At 42.2% G+C, this 14,532-nt stretch overlaps 1 protein-coding gene across 1 annotated transcript in view; it reads left to right on the forward strand.

Moving 5' to 3' along the window:
* LOC122548013 (glycophorin-C) overlaps positions 1-14,532 on the forward strand; it is a 103,120-nt gene that overhangs the window by 6,495 nt on the left and 82,093 nt on the right. The gene's annotated exons all lie outside the window — the stretch shown is intronic.

Below are 14,532 nucleotides of genomic sequence, written 5' to 3' on the forward strand. Positions count from 1 at the left end.
ATCGGTGAACCATATGGGTTTTACAGCAATTGGTAATGGTTGTCATTACTGAGACTAGCTTTTTATTCCAGATTTATTGATTGAATTTGAAGTTTTGCCAGCTATTGTGGCAGCATTCAAACACGCCTCCTTAGAGTATTCGCATGGGCCTCTAAACTATTATTACAACCATCCGCCTCCCATTGGAAATAGATTTCCATGTTTTGCAAATTCTGAGAACAGAATCCATTGAATGTCAGCAGATACATCTAATTGGACAGACCTTACTGGCCACAAAATGCAGCTAATTTTTATATAGGGAAATTCTTTCTGCATTAATGCTCCTGGGTACACCACAGTAAGCAAAGTTGTTGCACTTCCCTACCTGTCCAGATGTTTATCATGAGTTTTATCTTCTGATCTTTTGAGTTAAATGCTAAAATTCAAACCTTTTTTGGTTCTTTATGAAAAGTTGGCCTAAGGCAGATAGGAATCTCTCTCTTGCTCTGGGCTGTCAGCATCTCTAAGGTCAACTTTTATTGACCATCTCTAGTTGTCCTTTAATCTGTCAAAATCTTTTTAAACTTTTCATCTAGTGTAGATGCCTAGTGAAATGAAGGGGAGGGAGTTCCAAGACTGTGAAAGAACAGTGGTTTGTATTTCCAAGACAGGATGATAAATCACTTGGTGGGAAGCTTGAATGTTGTGTTTCCATGCACCAGTTGCAGTTCTCCTCTTGTGTAGGAGAGGTTATAGGTTTAGAAGATGCTCTGGAGGAATCTTGGTGAATTGCTGTAGTGTGTCTTTTAAGTGGTAAACATCACCCTTCCTCTGCGACCCTGGTGTAGACTTTTAAAATTTCTTCACGGGATATGGGTGTCACTGGCTAGGTCAATATTTTATTGCCCACAGGGCAGTTGAGAGTTAACCACATTACTGTGGGTCTGCAGTCACATGTAGGCCAGATCAGGTAACGGTAGCAGTTTCCTTCCTTCAAGGACATCAGTGCTTAGATGAGTTTTATACTACAAATGGCTATGCTTACTAGCTTATGTTAAGCTAGTCTTTTATTCCAGGTATTTACTGAAATCAAATTTCATCATTTGCCATGGTGGGATTCAAACCTATGCCCACAAAGTATTTGCTAGGGTTTTTGGGTTTCCTAGTTCAAAGGCATGACCATTATAATACCTGAACCATGATTCATTCCTGATGAAGGGCCTGAAACATCAATTCCTCTGCTCCTCGGATGCTGCCTGACCTGTGTTTTTCCAGCGCCCCACACTCGACCATGATAACACCGCCTACTCACAGAACCCATTCCAAGTTGCTTTACTATGGATTTTTATAAAGATGGTGGTTTCATGGCCATCATTAGTGATTTACTTTTCATTCCAAATTTAATCAAACAAATGCAAATTCCACCACCAGATCATGGTAGGATTTGAACCTTGTGTGCTAGTGCTTCTATATTATTAGGTCAGTGAATTTACCATGACACTATCCCACTCTTGAATGTTTTGGAGTGGATATATTAAGTTGGGAAATGCTGTACTGATCAAGTGAGTTGCCATATCTTGGCTTTTTGAATTGGTGAACTCGCAAAGTGATATTGATGTTTTAAAGTGCAATCCTTGATTCTCTTCAAATTTCATGCTGCTTTGTTTCTGGTGGAGAGTACAAAACAAAGTTACATTGAGTTATTTTCTCTCGCTAGTTTGGCCAGAACTACAGTGTTGTGCCAAGTAATGGGGAAATAGCACTTCAGGAGGGTGCTGAGGAGATTTACTGGAATAGTACCAGAGATAAGAGACTTTAGTTTTCTGGTTTGACCAGAGCAGCTAGGTTTGCTGGCAAGAGAGTAGAGATGATTTAAGGGTAATTTGTCCAAAATAACTTTTTTTTTTCTTTTTTAACAGTTGCTTCCTCTAAAACAAACTATTCCCAGTGTGAGAATATTCTCACTATTTAACTCTCCTCCAATATTCTGGACATTGGCAAATGATATTTTAAGAATTTCCAGTTTCCAATTATTCTTAAGCTAATTCAGTAATTTGACTTTCAGGATCTCCAACGATAAATTGTGCTCTTTTCATATATTTATGAAATACTGTTTTGCATGATTTTCTTAAATTCTCTCTCATTAAACTATCTGATTTACTTTTCATGACCTCTGTAAGCCTTTACTTTCCCTTATTCAATTTTAGCTTGTTCCTGCGCTTTTTCTCTGAGAAACTTTGAAACAGCCTCATTTTCCACTGACCTTTAAAACTCGAGCTAACCTTTCGGAAGTGAAATCAGGAAACATTTTTGCAAGCTGTGCCCCACAATGCTATTGGTTCTGGAATATTTCAGGACTGAGCTGGTTTGAATTTTTTGATGCATGAATGTGGACTGAAAAATTGAATCAGGATGCAAGTGTTTTGCTTGGAGACGATGATTATGTTAACAATTGAGTATTAGCCGAGCAAGTGGCTAGGGTGACATCTAGAATATTTTAATAAGAATATAACGCAGATTTCCAAAACTCACTGGTTATTTATGAATCTGTGCATACAGTAGTGCCAGGTAATGTGTTGTTTACTGCATTCAGCCATGCACATATTGAATAGTAAGGCATGTTCAATGGGCTGAATGGCCTGCACCTGTTCCTATTGATTTTCTTTTCTGGTTATCCCTGTTAGTTGCTGGTCTCTTAACTGTTGAATCTTGCTCAAAATCTATCCGGTCGACTGGAATTAAAACCTTTCTCCCAGAAGGTATTTCATGTAGTACCACACGACAGACTTGCGAGCAAAATTGGAGGTCTTGAAATAAAGGAGACAGCAACAACATAGAATTAGTGATGGGAAATACAATAATGATTATTGGATGTTTTTTGGGCTGAGGGAAGGTTTCCAATGGAGGTCCCCAAGGGTCATTGCTGGAAACCTTGGTTTTTACAGATTTTAAACCATAACCTAGCTCTTGATTAATGGGATATTATGTCAGATTTAAAAAACTGAAACATTATAATCTGCAAAGGATAGTAACGAACTTCTGCGGTAGATAAACTTCAGGAAGGAGATAAACATCTTGGTAGAGTGAGTAGGTACGTGGCGCATGAAGATCAGTGCGATAAAGTGCTTGGGGTGGGACAAACAAGAGACAATATAAAGTAAAGACTTTAAATCAAGCTGTGCGAATTGAGTCTGATTGGCATAAGTCATTGAAGGTAGCAGGGAATGTTGAGAGATCAATTAATAAAATAGGTGATATCCTCAGCTTTATAAATAGGAATGCAGAGTGCAAATAGACAGTGACGAAGGTTGTCTAAGATTACCAAGGAATTGTGGACAATTAGGCCAAATGGAACAATGAGTGGCAGATAGAGTTTAATTTAGTTAAATGTGAGGTTTTGCATTTTTGTAAGACTAACAAGCGCAGTCCTTACACAGTTAATGGTAGGGCTCAGAGGAGTGTTGTCCAACAGAGGCCTGGGGGTTCTGGTACATGGTGGCTCAGTGGTTAGCACTGTTGCCTCACAACGCTAAGGACCTGGGTTCAATTCCTGCCTCGGGTGACTGTCTGTGTGGAGTTTGCACGTCGTCCCTGTCTCTGTGTGGGTTTCTTCCACGTGCTCTGGTTTCCTCCCACAATCCAAAGATGTGCAGGTTAGGTGAATTAGCCATGCTAAATTGCCCATAGTGTTCAGGGATGTGTAGGTTAGGTGTATTAGTGTGGGGTAAATGTCAAACATAGGGGAACTGTACTGGGTGGGTTACTCTTCGGAAGGTCGGTATGGGCTTGTTGGGCCAAATGGCCTGTTTCCACACTGTACGGATTCTATAATTCTTTCAAGGTTGCATCTCCGGTAGACAGGGTGGGTAAGAAGGCATATTTAGGATGCTTACTTTCATTGCTCAGACCATTGAGTATAGGAGTTGGCACATCATGTTGAGGTTGTACAGGACATTGGTGTCGTCTCTTCTGGTATACTGTGGAGTTCTGCTTTCCCTGTTACAGGAAGGTTATTATTAAACTGGAGAGGGTTCAGAAACGATTGACCAAGATATTGCCAGCACTGAAGGCTGTGAGTTACATGCAGAGTCTAGATACACTCGTGAAAATAGTCCCAGCGTATGAGGCAAGGGGTGACCTTTATAGAGGTTTATAAAATCATGAGTGTCATAGATTAGATGAATAGCCAAGGTCTTTTCCCTAGAGTAGGGGAGCTCAAAACTAGATGGCACTATTTTAAGGTGAGAGGAGAAAGATTTAAAAGGGACCTGTGGGACAACGTTTTTACACAGAGGATGTTTTATATATAGAATGAGCTGCTGGAGGAAGTGGTAAATGCAGGTAAAATTCCAACATTTCAAAGACATTTGGACACATAGGTGAGGTTTAGAGGGATTTGGTCCAAATGCAGAGAAATGGCCATTGTTTAGTTTGAGAAATCTGGTCAGCATGGATGAGTTTGACCAAATGGGCTGTTTCCATGTTGTAGACTCAATGACTGTATGATGTATTTTGAAAGAGTGTACAGGGCAGAGGTGTGTGTGCTTTCAGCAGGAGCAGTGATCAGAAGACACTGATTTGGACTAATTAGTAAAAGTAAAGGAAAAATATTGAGATTTTTGTTTTTATGTAGTGAGTTATGGTCTGAAATGAAATGGTGGAAAGCATTCAAAAGGAAATAAGTTGTATATTTGAAAGGAAAACATTGGTAGTGTCAGGAGGAGAGAATAGAGCCATCAGACAATGTGGATTACATTTTCAAAGTCACAACAGACTAAATGCCTATTCGAATGTTCTCAACTCCACCAAACATACTGCCTCCTCATTGATCAAGAAAGCATTGCTGTCAGTTCTTCTAAAACACCATGGTTGCGTGCTCATGCAACCCTGCCTTAGCGAAAAAATTGCACTTTAGAAACAGAGCTTAAAGTTTTGGTGCTGTAATCATGCTACAGCCTACACATGTTCTAAAAGTTCATGCTGTAGAAACAGCGTCCCTCATTCGTCATTGCGTTAGTAAATTTGTGTTGACGAGGTGAGCATTATAACAGAACGACCCGTAATGACTGATTTTGTAAAGGAGATTCACTTTAATATGTCTTTTGCCATGATCTGCTTGACTCTGCAATATATTCTGGAGCATTGCCATATACCTGCTTAGCTCAGTGGAAACTTGATTTGGAGCTGTAGGTTTTTTTCCTCTCTGTATGTTGTGTACACTTTATTTACATCACTGCAGCGTGATGCCTAAATAATCACACCTGCAGCTAAGTACTTCTATGCTGCTAAGTTCCCCTTAATTTTCAGGGCAATATTCCTAATGTACTCAGAGGACCAACTGCAATACGCCCCCCCCCCCTCCCCCCAGTCCCTATGGCAGTCCAATAGTTTAAAACTAACATATGCAAAGTCTGAGAGCAAACACAACTTCATCTAATAGTAATGCAGATCAGAGACATGGAAATCATCACTCTCAAATGCATATCCGCTGAGCAAGACTTTGAACCCTCCAACAGCACCTCACTGTTTTGAACCTGTGCCGTTTGCTTCAGAGGCTTTCCCTCGTAAATTATTACACAATGCTTTGTTTAATCTATCAAAGGATCGTCAACAAAATACAGCATTGACACAATGACACTGTGTTACAGTTAAACCCAAAGTGGAGTTTAGTTCATATGCCCTCTCTTGGGCGTGGGGGGAAAGCTTGCCACTCAAACACTTTTTTCCAAATATACAACAAGGTCTAGGATTGGAACAGATAGAGATGATTCGATTTAGTCTGGTGAATCTGACATTGGTGATGGGCAAGTTGTTGGAGGGAATCCTGAAGAACATGTAATTAGAAAGGCAAGGACTGATTAGGGATAGTCAGCATGGCTTTGTGCGTGGGAGATCGTTTTTGAAAAAGTAACAAGGAGGATTGATGAGGGCAGAGCAGTGGGCGTAATCTATATAGACATCAGTAAGGATGGTGCTGGAAAAGCACAGCAGTTCAGGCAGCATCCGAGGAGCAGGAAAATCGACATTTCAGGCAAAAGCCCTTCATCAGAAATGTCGTTTTTTTTTTCCTGCTCCTCGGATGCTGCCTGAACTGCTGTGCTTTTTCTAACACCACTCTAATCTAGAATCTGGTTTCCAGCATCTGCAGTCATTGTTTTTACCACAGACATCAGTAAGGCTTTTGACAAGATTCCTCATGGTAGGCTGGTTAGCAACATTTGTATAACACTGTATACAGGGAGAACTAGCCACTTGGATAAAGAACTGTCTCGAAGCTGAAGACAGAAGGTGGTGGTGGAGGGTTGCTCTTCAATCTGGAGGCCTGTGTCCAGTGGTAGTCCACAAGGATCTGTACTGGGTCCACTGCATTTCGTCATTACATAAATGATTTGGATGTGAACACAGGAGGTATAGTTAGTAAGTTTGCAGATGATACCAAACTTGAGCTGTAGTAAACAGTGAAGAAGGTTACTTAAGAGTACAACAGGATCTTGATCAAATGGGCCAGTGGGCTGAGGAGTGGCAGATGGAGTTTAATTTTGATAAATGGGAGGTGCTATCTACCTGCGATTCCACTTTCAAGGAACTATGAACCTGCACTCCAAGGTCCCTTTGTTCAGCAACTCTTCCCCAGAACCGTTGAGTGCCACCTTCCTTGAAAGTGGGATTGCAGGGTGATAGGATAGTGAAGAAGGTGTTTGGTATGCTTGCCTTTTACTGTTTAGTGCATTGAGTATAGGAGTTGGGAGGTAATATTGCAGCTGTGCAGAACGTTGGTGAGGCCATTATTACGTTGTATGTAATTCTGGTCTCCCTGCTACAGGAAGGATGTTGTGAAACCTGAAAGGGTTCAGAAAAGACTTAAAAGGATGTTGCCAGGGTTGGAGGGCTTGAGCAATAGTGAGAGGCTGAACAGGCTGGGGCTGTTTTCCCTGGAGCATCGAAGGCCGCGGGGTGACCTTTATGGATGTTTATAACATTCTGAGGGGCATGAAATGAGTAATTGTTCAAAGCCTTTTCCCCAGGATAAGGGTCTCCAAAACTAGAGGGCATAGGTTTAAGGTTAGAAAGGAAAGATTTAAAAGGGACCTAAGGAGCAACTCTTTGGCACAGTGTTGAGCGTTTATGGAATGAGCTGTCAGAGGAAAAGGTGGAGGCTGGTACAATTACAACATTTATAAGGCATTTGGATGGGTATATGATTAGGAAGGGCTTGAAGGGATATGGACCAAATGCTGGCATGGCATGGTTGAGTTGGACTGAAGGGTCCATTTCCATGTTGTATATCTTTGTCTCTGTGACTGAAACTGGCATCCCTCTGTTGTTTTGAACTTATCAATATTGTCACTTTTCAGATGCTAATCCATTGTTAGCTCTCTGGGATTTCTTTATCGGTGTGTGTGTGTGGATTTGCTGAGCCAACAGTTGGGATGTAGCCTGTTTCTTTTTTTTATTAAAGTTCCTCAGTCTTCTGGACTGCAACATATCTTTTAATTTACTGTTTTGGCAGAAGTGTACTTAAAGAGAGCACAAATGAGGTGGTGGCAATTTTATTTTTTAATCTCCTCTAGTTCAGAAGCTTTTCCCCTTTTACGTTCTGGAGTTTGGGATGTTGATTGTTGTCAGCAGATATTGTATGGAGAAGTAAAGGCTGCCGCAGTCTTACCTGACCATAGAACTGTTCTCCCATTAGAGAGACAGAGAGATGACTAGTGAGGGGCGCGACTGACCAATAGAATCTCCTTCATGGTAACCTCAGCCAGCACGGGAATTGATCCCGCACTGTTGGCCTTCCACTGCATCACAAGCAAGCTATCCAGCCAACTAAGCTAACCTCCAAACTCTTCCCCTCCCAAACTGCTCCTACATTATCTATGCAAAGATATGTCTTCAAACTCTCCATGACTTGTTTTAAACAGATGTACATTTCCCCTTTTTTCTTTTTAATTGTTAAGTGCTGTGGAATTCTTCTATCTTCTTGACAGATGATTCATACTCCATTGGTAAACTTGCATTTACCTTGTCCATGTACAGAATGATTACCTAGGAGGTCTACAGAGAGAGAAAGAACTTTTATTTCTTGGTTTGTTGCTTAAATTCATTTTGTTTCAGGTAATTTTGACCCAAATGAACAGAGATAAGTTTGCCTTCAAAAAATTGTGGGGATTCTGAATTTTGCTGTATCACTGTGCTTCTGTAATAATTAGCTGCTGGGGCAAGGAAATCTAAGTAGATTTACCTTGTCACCTTTTTGAGTTGGTGTGACATTTCCTGAATTTTCTGGAAAAAACTAGAAAACACAATGTGCAACTGCCTGATCTCTCGTGAGTGGTAAACCACAATGGAGGCTGTTTGTGATCTTGGATATTCATAACAAAGGCTGGCTTTTTAAGCCCCAAGGGGTATGATCTGTTCGTGGAAATTGCTGCTATTTTTGCAATTAGTGTTGTGAAGGGAATAATTTTCTCCCAAAACAATTAATTTTCATGATTATGTTTACACTGAAATTCTGTTTCCTCATGCTCCCAAGTATTAGAATTAAGAAGCAAAGCATTTCGTGCAATGAATTATTGCAACAAAGTTTCTGCTATCAAACTAGTGTATGCGAAGTGTTTTCTCTTGTGCATAGTAAGATCCCACAGTGAGATAAATGAGCCGTGACGATGTTACTTGTAATTTATTCCAAGAAGGATATTATATTAATTAAGGAACTACAATTAATACCTTGTACCTCCACAGCCGTGCCAAGTTAAATTAGAGGAATATGTCAAGACCATCAAATTAACCTTTGCTATATAATCCATTACATTATAGAGAACAATGACTGTGTGGTTCTTAGTGTTATTGAATTCTGTCAATTGCTTATTCAGTGAGACATTTTATTTTGTTTTCTCTCGTCACGTGGCCTGTCTGTTGGCACACATACAAATGTGTTGCGATGGATACTCCCAACAAAGGCCCCACTTCATGTGCACGTCAGTGTGGGGAGAAGAAAAGTTAAAATGATCCAGTCTTGTGTCCTACACATGAAAGTGAACTTAAGTCCCAGTAATTTGTGAAGAACTGAGAACTGAACTTGGGAGTTGTGGGTCAGTTAGCATAGAAATCAATACACCACCTTTCCACATCACTGAGTGGACTGTAACTAATTTAATTGCTTTTCCAAGTTCTTAATATTTAGTAGAAAAAGAAGATTAATTTGTCAAGGTCCCACAAGTAAATACAAGACCAATGTTATTGATATTGACTGAGAACTGAATAGTACACCAGATAAATTATGATTCTTAATCAACTTGGGATATTTTGTGTGCCGTTGGGTAAGTACAGAGGATCTCAGTTTGGCATCTCACCCAGATAACAAACTTATCTCTGTTCATTTGGGTCAAAATTACCTGAAACAAAATGAATTTAAGCAACAAACTAAGAAATAAAAGTTCTTTCTCTCTCCTGTAGACCTCCTAGGCAATCATACTGTATGTGGACAAGGTAAATGCAAGTTTACCAATGGAGTATGAATCATCTGTCAAGAAGATAGAAGAATTCCACAGCACTTAACAATTAAAAAGAAAAAGGGGATATGGTCTAAATATGTGACCTGCAAATGATACTGGATTTCTTCTCTGAAGCCTGACAGGTTTCCTCACCGTATCTCATGAAACTCTCATCAACTGCCCACAATATCCCTTTGAAGTTGCTCCTTTTTGATTCTGGCCCCTGAACAGGACAGTCAAGATGTTTGATGGGCTGATAACATTCGTGCAGAGCATCCTGACTCTGACCACCCTGAGTAGATAATGTGATCCAGTCGAGGCCTAGGGGCTGGTGATGGGGCTGCACTTTGCTTATTGTGCTGGAACACACTTAGCAAAGACTACTCCTCTTGATTTGAGTGAGGCCCAATGGCAAGGCAAATGAGAAGTAATATGTTCTGGGTATCTCTGGCTGATGGATGCATAGCGCAGAATGCAAGGCAGTAATGTTACAAATATCCAGATAGTCACAGGTTCAGAACAAGCATGAGCTAAATCTTGAACTTGAAGATACAACCTGGGTCCCTGAACTGGGTGCACATCTCTGAAGACACAGTATGCTTGCAGCAGCATGTCATTGATAGTTACTGGCACAATATTGAAGTGTGAAGGCTTCGTGTAAGTGAGTCAGATATATGTGGGCAGCATGGTGGTACTGTGGTTAGCACTGCTGCCTCACAGTGCCAGAGACCTGGATTCAATTCCTGCCTCAAGCGACTGTCTGTGGAGTTTGCACATTCTCCCAGTGTGTGCGTGGGTTTCCTCCCACAGTCCAAAAATGTGCAGGTTAGGTGAATTGGCCATACTAAATTGCTCGTAGTGTTAGGTGAAGGGGTAAATGTAGGGGAATGGGTCTGGGTGGGTTGCTCTTTGGTGGGTCGGTGTGGACTTGTTGGGCTGAAGGGCCTGTTTCCACACTAAGTAATCTAATCTAATCTATTTTGAGGGTTATTAAGGACTGGCACATTTTTGATGCCAATATCCTTGGATGTAGCCTGTGTTTGGTCCCAGCCTGTTCAGGGGCTGGTTTCCTCTTGGAATGTGTGGTGGGTTTTCAGGGAGATGAAAGTGGTAGGCATTAGCTCTTTGTTGCTGGTGTTTGCCACTGCAGGAATTGCAAAACTGCACCCACACCTCCTCCCTCACCACCATCCAAGGTCCCAAAGGAGCCTTCCACATCCATCTAAGTTTCACCTCCGCATCCACCAACATCATTTATTGTATTCGTTGCTCCTGATGTGGTCTCCTCTACATTGGGGGAACTGGATGCCTCCTAGCAGAGCGCTTCAGGGAACATCTCTGGGACGCCCGCACCAATCAACTCCACCACCCCGTGGCCCGACATTTCAACTCTTCCCCCCCCCCCCACTCTGCCGAGGACATACAGGTCCTGGGCCTCCACCGTTGCTCCCTCACCACTCAACGCCTGGTGGAAGAACGCCTCATCTTCCGCCTTGGAACACTTCAACCCCAGGGCATCACTGTGGACGTCACCAGTTTCCTCATTTCCCCTCCCCCTATCTTACACCAGTTGCAACCTTCCAGCTCAGTTCCAGCCTCCTGCCTCTATTCCTGATGAAGGGCTTTTGTCTGAAACATCTATTTTCTTGGTCCTCAGATGCTGCCTGACCTGCTTTTCCAGCACCACTCTGATCTAGACTGTGTTTGGTTAGTGCCCATGGAATATGCCCTGCAATATTGGTGTATGGCGAATATGGAGGTCATGTTGTAGCAAATGGCAACCTCAGTTCACTGGCACATTTGGTGAGATAGGAAGCTGAATTAAAGTAGGCTGTGCTACAAACAAAGAATTTAACAAATGACTATATAGCATTAATGTTACAGTCAGATCATCCATGATCTTGAGGGGCCAAATGGCTTACTCCTGCTCCTATGTTCAGAGGAAAGTTAGTTAAATACAAGTACTGTATTCCAATTCAACAACCACTCCAATGCTTCCTTCCAATAATACAAGTCTTGAATGTTCTGAGATGAGGGAAGAAATAAAAATATAAAAACTGTCATATCTACAGTTAAGTGAGGAATAAGAGAAAGGTCAGAGCGGGTAGGGCTGATCCGGGATAGTGGAGGGAACTTGTGCCTGAAGAGGGAGGGGAGGCCCTAAGTTTTTTTTTTTGCTTCAGTATTCACTGGAGAGAGGGGACCTTGTTGATAGTGAGAACACCATGGACCAATTCAATAATAGGCTTGAACAGATTGATATTAAGAAAGTGAATGTGCTGGAAATTCATGGAAGCATCACGATAGGTAAGTCCCCATGGCCAGACCAGATATGTTCAAGGTTACTATGAGGAATGAGATTGCTGAACCTCTGGTGATTATCTTTGCATCCTCACTCTCCACTGATGTAGGACCGGATGATTGGAGGGAGGTGAATGTTGTTCCTCTATTCAAGAAAGGGAATAGGGAAATCTCTGGGAATTATGGACCAGTCTGTCTTACGTTTGTGGTAAGCAAGGGACCGGAAAGGATCCTGCGAGATGAGATAGGATTTATGACTATTTGGGAAAACATAGTTTGATTAAAGATAGTCAGCATGGCTTTGAGAGGCAGGTCATTTTTCACAAGCCTTATTGAGTTCTTTGAGGATGTGATGAGACAAGTTGAAGGTCCAGCAGTGGGTGTGGTGTATATTGATTTCAGTAGGAATTTGAAAAGGTTCCCCATGGTAGGCTCATTCAGAAAGTTAGGAGGTATGGGATACCGGGAAAGTTTGCTGTCTGGATATAGAATTCGCTGGCCGAAAGAAGGCAGCGAGTGGTAGTGGATGGAAAATATTCCTCCTGGAGGTCGGTGACCAGTGGTATCCCACAGGGATAAGTTCTTGGACCTCTGCTCATTGTAGCTTTTATAAGTGACTTTGAAGAAGTGGAAGGGTGGGTTTGTAAGTTTGCCGATAACACACAGATTCGTGGTGTTGTGGATAGTGTGGTGAGGGCTGTTGCAGGCTACAACAAGACACTGACAGGATGCAGAGCCGGGCTGTGAAGTGGCAGATGGAGTTCAACCTGGATAAATGTGAAGTGATTCCTTTTGGAAGGTCGAATTTGAATGCTGAATACAGGGTTAAAGACCAGATTCTTGGCAGTGTGGAGGAACAGCGGGATCTTGGGTTCCACGTAAACCGATCCCTCAAAGTTGCCACCCAAGTCGATAGGGTTGTTAAGAAGGCATATGGTGTTTTGGCTTTCGTTAATGAGGGGATTGAGTTTAAGAGCTGCGAGATTTTGCTGCAGCTCTATAAAACCCTGGTTAGACCACACTTGGAATGTTGTGTCCAGTTCTGATCACCCCTTTGTAGGAAAGGAGTAGATGCTTTAGAGTGCAGAGGTTATTTACCAGGATGCTGTCTGGATTGGAGGGCTTGTCTTACGAAGAGAGGTTGACTGAGCAAGGATAACTACCAGCGGGGTGGTGGTAGAGTCACAGACATTAGGGACATTTCAGTGACTGCTGGACAAGCACATGGATGGCAATAAATTGAAGGGGTGTGCAGATTAGATTGGTCTTAGATTAAGATAAATGCTCAGCACAATAGTAGTGGGCCGAAGGGCCTGTACTGTGCTGTATTGTTCCATGTCCTATATCTCAGGAGGTCAGTCGGCATCTGTAGAGAAGCAAAGCAGGTCAGGCAGCATCCGAGAAGCAGGAGAGTTGATGTTTTGGACATGAGCCTTTCATCAGGAATGTACCTGATGAAGGACGTGTGCCCAAAACGTCGACTGTCCTGCTCCGTGGTTGCTGCCTGAAGTGCTGTGCTTTTCCAGTGCCACACTTTTTGACTCTTCTCTCTACAGATACTAGAGATCAAAGAAGAGCCATACTGCACTTGAAATGTTAATTACTTCTCTCTCCAGATGCTGCCAAAGTTTTCCTGTACACTGATTTTATCACAGATATTCAACAGTGATGGTAGAATAGAAGGATCATAGATTCCCTACAGTGTGGAAGCAGGCCATTCACCCTATCCAGTCCACACTGACTGACTGTCCAAAGAGCATTCCACCCACACCTACCCTATCCCCGTAACCCTGCATTTCTCATGGCCAGTCCACCTAACCTTCACATCGTTGGACTGTGGAGGAAACTGGAGCAAGTGGAGGAAACCCACACAGACGAGGAGAGCATATGCCAACTACACAAAGTCATCCGAGGGAGGGATTGAATCCAGATCCCTGGCACTGTAAGATAGTGGTGCTAACCATTGAGCCACTGTGTCACTATTTTTATTAAATGAGAACAGACTCTCTCTTTATTGAGAGCGTGTAAATTTAAAGTACAGCGAGCTTTGTCTTAAACTGAATTTCTGCTTTGTATGTCTAACATGCCCAATCCCTTTATGTTCCAACTAACTAAGATAAAAATATGAGGTTCAACCAACTGAAACACACGTGCAATAAACAAAGAACTACAGATGCTCAAGACCTTTCAACAATTGCTTTTTTTGTTTTAAAGCAAACATGCCATACTTTTGGGAAATTATTTTATGGGTGATCAGGTACTTCAGAATTATAGAAAGTTCAGCAACCAATTTAAACACAGCATAGGACCTTGATATTGACCTGAACATCTGATTTTACTGATTTATTAGTAGAGGAATCAATAGTGACCAGCAAAGTGGGTGACACGGTGACTCAGTGGTTAGCACTGCTGCCTCACCGCACCAGGAGCCCGGGTTTGATTTCAGCCTCAGGTGGCTATCTGCGTTGAGTTTGCACATTTTCCCCGTGTCTGTGTGGGTTTCCTCTGGGTGCTCCGGTTTTCTCCCACAATACAAAGATGTGGAGGTCAGGTGAATTGGTCATGCTAAATTGCCCATAGTGTTCAGGGATGTGTAGGTTATGCGCATTTAGTCAGAGGGAAATATTGAGTAATAGGGTAGGGGCACGGGTCTGGGTTGATTATTCTTCAGAGGGTCAGAATGGACTTGTTGGGCCAAGTGACTTGTTTGCACACGTTAGGGACTCTAAGTACCCCTCAATGTTTGACTGAGGACCACAAT

The sequence above is a fragment of the Chiloscyllium plagiosum genome, unplaced genomic scaffold (assembly GCF_037043375.1).
Source record: "Chiloscyllium plagiosum isolate Xiang-an unplaced genomic scaffold, Cpla_swu_hap1 HiC_scaffold_7, whole genome shotgun sequence".
In the NCBI taxonomy this organism is placed as follows: Eukaryota; Metazoa; Chordata; class Chondrichthyes; order Orectolobiformes; family Hemiscylliidae; genus Chiloscyllium; species Chiloscyllium plagiosum.